This window comes from Papaver somniferum, chromosome 3 (assembly GCF_003573695.1).
Source record: "Papaver somniferum cultivar HN1 chromosome 3, ASM357369v1, whole genome shotgun sequence".
In the NCBI taxonomy this organism is placed as follows: domain Eukaryota; kingdom Viridiplantae; phylum Streptophyta; class Magnoliopsida; order Ranunculales; family Papaveraceae; genus Papaver; species Papaver somniferum.
This window is the reverse complement of record NC_039360.1, coordinates 80,456,506-80,464,467: the sequence shown is the minus strand read 5'-3', so window position 1 is coordinate 80,464,467 and position 7,962 is coordinate 80,456,506. Positions and strand designations below refer to the sequence as shown.

The following is a 7,962-nucleotide window of genomic DNA, read 5'->3' as shown; positions in this document are numbered from 1 at the left end:
TTTTTGGATAAAGAAACACTTTTGATACAAATACAAAAGGAAACAAAAAATTACATGACACTTTGCAAGAGGTAGCCCTTTTTGATGCACCCAGTTAAATTCGATGGTTGTCTTTCTTGATGTAACCTCCACCTTCTATCCCAACCAACCAAAGAACAAGCTAGTCAAGTTTCGTTCAGTATTCTAAAGTGATTGGCAATCGTGACTTCCTATCAAACACCTTGAAGATCGAGGCTATACATGTATTGGTAGATCGTGCGCGTGCAAGTTTCTTATCACTATGTGAATTGTGCTAGAATCAGGGTGCCTAAATATCTAGACTAAGACTCCTAATAATTACATATTTGCACAAGAGTCAACATTTCAAGGTAAATGAGCTCGATTTTTATGTTTTGTTTTTTCAATTTTTTATTTTTTTATTTTTATTTTTTCATTTTTTTGGAATTTTTCAATTTTTTCAAAAAGATGGAGTTCTTGTTTTCAATTATAGCATGTGATCGAAGTATCTACTTTTCACCCCCAAACCTAAACTAAACATTGTCCTCAATGTTTCAAAATATGAACAAAATTATAATACAACATATGAAGAGGATCATGTTGAGTAGAGAAAAAGGAAAGAGAATACCCGATTTCGGCGAAAGCAATATTAGAACTCCGTTATTCAAGGCAAGAATCCAACATATGTCAGCCGAGATCATATTGGATTAGCAAAATATATACAAAAGGAACAAAAGGGTTTTTAAGAAATTTTATTTACTGGATTATATACAAAAATTCACCATACACTAACAATCTAAAGAGTTGAGGATCAACCCAAAAGACAAAGTGTAGAGGTTTCAACAGCTTCACACAAATATAACAGGAAATAAACGCAAGTGAAACTGTGAAACAAAATGAGCCACCCCCAAACCTGGATTTTTCAACGGATAAAATTTTGGAAACAAAATCTCGCAGTTTTGGGGGTTCATCATGTACAAGGTCTAACTCAAAATGAACTTTGCTAGGGACGGGTACACATGCTAATTCCAACTGTGGTTCCTCAAAGATATTATACTTAGATGCAAAATAGTCCAAGAGGACTTGAGAGGCACACAGTTCCAGGCCTAGATTAGGGACTCTCAGAAAAGTCGGTTTGACAATATGGGTACAAACCAAATCTAGGTTGGGTGGAAGGCCATCAGATTGTGACTTATGTAGGACGATAGGCACATCATTACTAATCACATCAACATCTCCTAAGTCTTCTACACGTGTCACAACATGCTTACCATGCTCACACAAATCAGAATCATCAACATCATCAGAAGAATTATTCTCATGCATCGGCAAATCAGTGGAAACATCACAACGTGACCCAGGTAGAGAATCAGACACAACAATTATATTTTCATGCATATTAGTGTCAACAGAAGATTCTATATTACCTAAGTCATCTTCATAGGACAGATGCACATGCTCAAAATCAGTATCAACATCACATGTATATGGAATACTAGAAGAAACATAACCCAAAGGTTCCATAACATTTTCAGCATAGACATGTTCTTCTAACATAACATCATCATCATCATCATCATCATAGTAATATGCATACTTGTCCCTATTAGCAGTTGTGGTGTCATTAGTCAACTCATGTTCCTCTAGATTAGGTTCATATTCAATATCATACACATGAGAAGGACTAGACATGCTATTTCCAAAGTTCAATTCATTACCACCAATATCATGTGACAGTGTCTCAGTTTCCCTAATGGACTCCCAGTGACGGGTTTTCTCTGCAATCTCAGCTAAAAATTTCCATGCATCATCCACAGTTTTATCAAGAAATTCACCATTACACATACACTCAACCATGGCTCGAGATTTAAAGTCTAGTCCCTCATAGAGGATAGCGACAAGTCTCCACTTCTCAAATCCATGGTGTGGACATTCGCTCAACAAATCATTAAAACGTTCAAAATAGTCAAAAACAGTTTCCTCATCCAACTGGACAAAACAATTGATATTTTGACGAATAGCGATGGTCCTATGATGTGGAAAAAATCTTTGGAAAAATTGATTAGTGAGTTGTTACCAAGTGGTGATTGATTGTGGTCTCAAACCGTAAAACCATGTTTTGGCCCTTTCCTTTAGAGAAAATGTAAACAAACGCAATTTCAGAGAGTCTTCGGACATATGATCAGGTTGCATAGTCCGACAAATTTGTTCAAACTCTCTTACATGAGTATAGGGGTTCTCAGAATCGAACCCTCGAAATAAAGGAAGTATTTGTATCATGCTTGCATTTATTTTAAAAGGGTTATTGGTTTGAGGTAAGACAATACATGATAATGGAATTTTTATTGTGGGATACATGTATTCATGGAGAGCACTAGGTTGGCCCATATTGTAAAGACACAAAGCCCACTATTTGGTTTTAAAGGGTTTGGATTTTTGGGAAAAATTTGGTTTTGGTGGGTAACATTTGGTTTTGTCGGGTTTGAAAAAGAAATTTGGTTTTTAATGGGTTTTAAAAAATTTGGACCTAATGGGAAAAGAAAACACTTTGGTTTATTGGGTTTTGAAAACTTTGGTTTTAGACTTTGAAGACAAAGCCCATTTGGGAGCTTTTGGTTTTGATGGGAGCAAATTTGGTTCTAAAGAGGTAGAAAGTTTGGTTTTTAATTGGGAGCAAAATTTTTGGTTTTAGTGTTGGGATAAAACCCACTGTTGGTCCTCTAATGGAATGGGAGGAAGGCTGCGGCCCACGAAACACTAAGTTTTAATTTTGAAATTTTATTTTGGCCCAGTTGGTTAAGGCCCGACTTTTGTTTTAAAACTTTGGTTTCGAGGTCCACTCTTGAGTGGAAACCAGCCCACAATCGGTTACAAGCTCAGCTGGGTTTAAACTGGGTTTAAACCCAGAGTCCAAAATACAAGTCCAAATGAAAGAATTTAAACAAGCCCACAAAAATTAAATACAATCCCAACAGAGAAATGGAAAAAATTATTACAAGCCCACAAATTAAAAATGGAAGCCCACAGGTTGGGTTCTCTTAATGGGTTTAGGCTTACTTGCTTAAGCACAGCCCAGCTGCTCAGTTTGGTTGCAAAAGCCCAGTTGGGCTTTGGATCACAGCAGCAGCAGGACCAGCAGGAGGTAGCAGCAGCTTGCCTTTGCACAGCAGCAACAGCTGAGGCACAGCAGCAGGACCAGGAGCAACAGCAGGAGAAGCAGCTCAGCAGCAACAGCAGCACCACAAGTTCAGCAGCACCACAAGCAGTAGCTGAACAGGGGAAATGTTGCAGGCTTGGCAGCAGCAACTCTATTTGGGCTTCACAGCAGCACAACAGCACCAGAGGTTTGTTCTCAGCCTCACAGCAAGGTCACAGTACCTGGTCACTCAACAAAAATGTCAAGGACAGCAAAGAAAGGCAGTGAACAAGAACTGTAATGCAAGATTGACTGCAAGAATGTAAAGATGACTAATATGCAAATATGATATGCAATCAGGACAGCAAGATGCAATGAGTATGCAATGCAAAGATGAATATGCAGTAATGAATGCAAGTTATGATGAGATAAATGCTTACACTAAATGATTATACTAAATGCAAGATATGCAAGTGAATAGCAGCAAAAGAAAGCAAGGAAAAACAGCAACCACACAATGCCAAGTCCCCGGCACCGGCGCCAAAAACTTGGTGTGCTTGGGAACGACACACAAAAGACTTGCAAGTATACACGGCCAAGCTTTATAGTATAGGGATGAGTAGGGATTTGTCCACAGGGACTTGTGAGTGTGATGAAGTCTTCCTAGCTAAAGTTATCTTACAGTGAGCTAAGGGTAGTAACTATGGTGACAGTGACAATGATCTAGAGTGGTAGTGAGCAGTGATGGATGAAGGCAGTGAATAACAATGAGGTAACAGTGGTAGTGAAACAAAGGCAGCAGCCTAAGGCAAAGGCATTGAGCAACAGTGACAGAAAAGGAAAAAGATGTAGAACTGTGTGAAGTTACTAAGGCAATTGAATCCACCTTGTGCCCTAATCAAGCAATGCAATCTAGGTTGAGTTGAAAATCCTATGCATACATCTAGAATGGGAGGAAAACTAATTTGCTCACTAGTTTTCCCCTAGCATTGACTGTCTTTTGACAGAACAATCAATCACAGGCACTATGAGCATCAATCTCTTCCCATTGCTCAATCAAAACAATGCATTAAGGCTCTAACCTAGCATTCCACTATCAGACAGTGCACTGAGGTTTCATCTAAACCTTAACACAATGAATTAGAACATAATGCAACTACTACTGAATTTAAACATAAACTTGAAATAAACTGAACTGAAATTGAAATTTGAATATAAACAGGACATGGAAAATAGCATTGAACTTGGAACAAAACAGGACAATTGAGGTCCTGGCTAGTCCAGACCTCTAGAGAGTGAAGCTGGCTAATCCAGACATATCCAAAACATTACACCCTCACTTTCTATTTATAATCAGAACACCCAATTAGGGTTTTTACACCCAACCCTCAAATTTGCAAACCCTAATTTTTAAATTCGAAATTAAACTCACTGATTCTCTGAATTTGTCTCCCCTGTGCTCGACCCATGCTTCCTTTTCGTCCTCTCCTTCTTTTCCCATACTCTCTGATGCTCCTGTCGACTGATACTCAAACCCTAGCTCTCTTAGATTTATCTCATAGAGTGAATGAGATAGAGGTGAGAGAGATAGAGTTTAGAGTGATGGGTTTTGGTTTCTGGGATGTCGGGTGAAGGTGGAAGTGGTGAAGCTCGAGGTGGAGGAAGAGAGCAGCTCTACCATGGTCTGGGAAAGGGATTTGCAGGCTCTGCAAATTTTGGGAAGAAGGGGAAGAAGAGCTCGAGAGAAGAATGGGTTAGGGGCTGTTTGTTTTGGGGTATAAGGGTTCGGTTGCTAGGGTGTTGAGCTGAATCATCTGAAATTGATGCGCAGCGAGGAGATCCGTTGGATAATCACTTACTAATTAAATCGAACGGCACGATGTAAACAAGCTCTGAGCGACCGTTAGATTTAGTGATACAACAAACCTGACGGCACCAGATGGGGTTAGGTGTTGTAGTGTTGGTCAGATGCATCGAAATCTGATGCACGATGACGCAGCGACCGTTGGATGATGGAATGGATCCAATCTTACGGTTAAGAAGGAAAACGGGTTTGGGTATTGAATTTTGGGTTTAGGATATGGGTTTGGGTTTAGGAATTGGATTTGGGATTAGGTAATCTTGATCCCACTTCTTCTTTAAGAACAATTTCTTCCTTTTTAAGCCCATTTTCATCCTTGAGTCTTCCATACCGCGTTCTGCACTTCTTTTCCGCTAGAGTTTCCTCCGGCTTTTTCCCGTGTCTTTGCTCTTTTCGCTCCGCTATTCATCCAAACTTTATTTGGTACCTAAAAATGCAAAATTAATTAATAAAAAGATTTATTCTTGAAAACAATGAAAATACAGAATATGGGTTAAAATGGAGAATTAGAGCACAAAAGATGAGTTAAATGCCAAGAAAAATATATAGAAATATGCACTTTTTAGCACTCATCAATTGACACTTGGATATTGGTCTTTGGTACCATCCAAGTTATCTCTCTTTGATAAAGAATCGCATATTTCAATTTGTTTGAGTAAAGATCAAATCGAGAGATTGAGATATAAACTCTTTGATATACTTTTTATCTAGATTGAGTCTGACTGTCTAGTTGATTCTCTAGAAAGTATATTGGAGTTTGTCCATACAGATTGCTAAGCGAAATATTGGGTGTGGTTGTTGTACTCTCACTTTTTCAATTGGTATCAGAGCAGGCAAACACGCTTAAAAGACTTTACAAGTCTGCGTTTGTGGCAATCTGAGTCTGAGGACAGAATATCTGACGTTTACGCATACCAAGATGTCTTCTAAAGCTTTTAACTATGCCAAATGTCTTGGTAATACCTCAAAGGATTACTCCTTAGATGCTTCTTCTGAATCCCGAGGTAATAAGATTGTCCCATCTTGTGATGACATATCTCTTTCTGATGAGACATTGGGCACTATGGCAAAAGCTGAAATGAAGCTCACCAGAATTTCAAAAAATTCTACTGAGATCATTGATTTTCAGGACCATGATCAGTTTATTGATGAATTTGAAAAGTATCTTGATCGAGAACATGAACTCTACAACATCATTGAGTCTTTCTCTAAGAATATTGAAAAATTTCTCTAAGAAACTACTCAACATCGTGAAAAGATTAGTGTTCTTGAGGATATTGTTAAGGAAGACTCAGTTAGAGAGAAAGGTTTGATCGAGACGCATTCATCAGAGCTTAACAGGCTTCGTGTAGAAAAAGAGAAACTAGAAGCATCCCTTACTCTAGCCGATGAACAGTGCAGATCCTTGGAAAAGGAAAACTCTGTCTTAAAGAGAAATTCTTCTGTACAAACTAATGGATTGCAGTACATGAAAGATCTTCCAGAAGAAGGTTATGTCAAGAAAGGTTTACATAACTTGCAATCTTCTCATATGGCTATGAAGTTAAAACAGGTGCCGTTTATTGATTCTCCTCCACGAACCTATACTTTATGTGGGAAAAAGAATCACTATGTTATCCATTGTTTTGCCAGGAGGAAATTTTTTTCTAAACTTCATAATTTGCTTCTTTCCACTGTCAATAGAACAAATAGTCAGTTGATTACTGCAGTGAATCGCATGCCCACGGAAAACCAAAAATCTTATAAATGTGATCTCTTTTCTAGAAATCATCACAGGTTTCAAATGCATTCAAGTGGTATAAATTATGGTGCTGCTGATAAAGGCATTCCCTGTGTTTATAAGAATGTTTCTGGTAAATCTATATCTAGAAAATGGATTCCTATCTATTCTGATCCTCTTGAACCAGTTGCAAGAGGTCCTAGATTTAGTCCTCAGGGAAAACCTTCTTACGGATATGATAAACACACCGTGTCTTACTCTTCTGGGATGAAAGAAAGGCGAAGAACACGAAGATCAAACTGTCAGATGATATATACAACTCCTTTCTCGATGATCACAGTGGGATTAATTTCCACTCTACCACCTAACTCCAGGTATTCTTTTCCTTGTTTCTAACTTGAGAGGTGCAAGGAAATTTATTGAGAAACACTCAAGTATGTTGTATATTATTTCAGTTTGATTTTTTTTGTTTTTTGTGTGATGACGGTCCACAAACGTCCGCGTCCTCCTCTTGAGAGTTCTTAGCATTTCCAAAAATAAGAGTTTCCTTCTCCTGTTTTCATACACATATATATTACTCTATATTGTGTGTCTCCATCCCTAACAAAAATTATATGGAGAACTCTGCAAAATCTCAAGAGATTATGCATCTTGATATGGAGGAAGACGCTCAAGGACGTGAGTCAATTCAAGAGATGGTTCTAAAGAAGATGCTTGAAATAAAGGATCACAACTCCTGGATTGATGATTCTGTCAAGGATTTGATTCGTGTTCAGAACGATTCAAAAGTCGAGTTTACAAATCTTCAACTGCAAATAAACCAACTCTTGGATGGTCAGGCCAGAATCCTTGCTAATCAGAATATTCTGATTCAGAATCAAAAGAAGCTCATCATGGACTACGCCAAGGCTAGACAACTTACTCGGGTTGTTGATCGCAAAGTTAGTGTTCTAACTCATGAACATGGTGTGTCTACAGTCAAGAGAATAAAGGAAATCAGTGATACCTTCTTTGATGGATTCATTGAAAGATATGAGGTTCTCAACGAACTTTGTTTCTCTTCTTTATTGTCTAGTAAATCTTCTATTTTCTTGTTTTTTTAGAAGAATAACTAGAGTTTGGAATAGCCATTATTGTGATTACACATAGCTATGTCCAAAGTTTTCATCTTCTTGTTTTTAGATTTATTGGTTTAAATTCTAAATTTGTTTGGAAGATGATTTTTGCAGTATTAATCTTTATGGTTTT

The 7,962-nt window shown here is 37.9% G+C and overlaps 1 non-coding gene across 1 annotated transcript; it reads left to right on the top strand.

Moving 5' to 3' along the window:
• Positions 1-1,912: 1,912 nt before the first annotated feature.
• LOC113362459 lies at positions 1,913-2,016 on the top strand. The gene has a single exon (XR_003365717.1). It is a non-coding gene; the product is annotated as a small nucleolar RNA R71 (small nucleolar RNA).
• Positions 2,017-7,962: the final 5,946 nt, after the last annotated feature.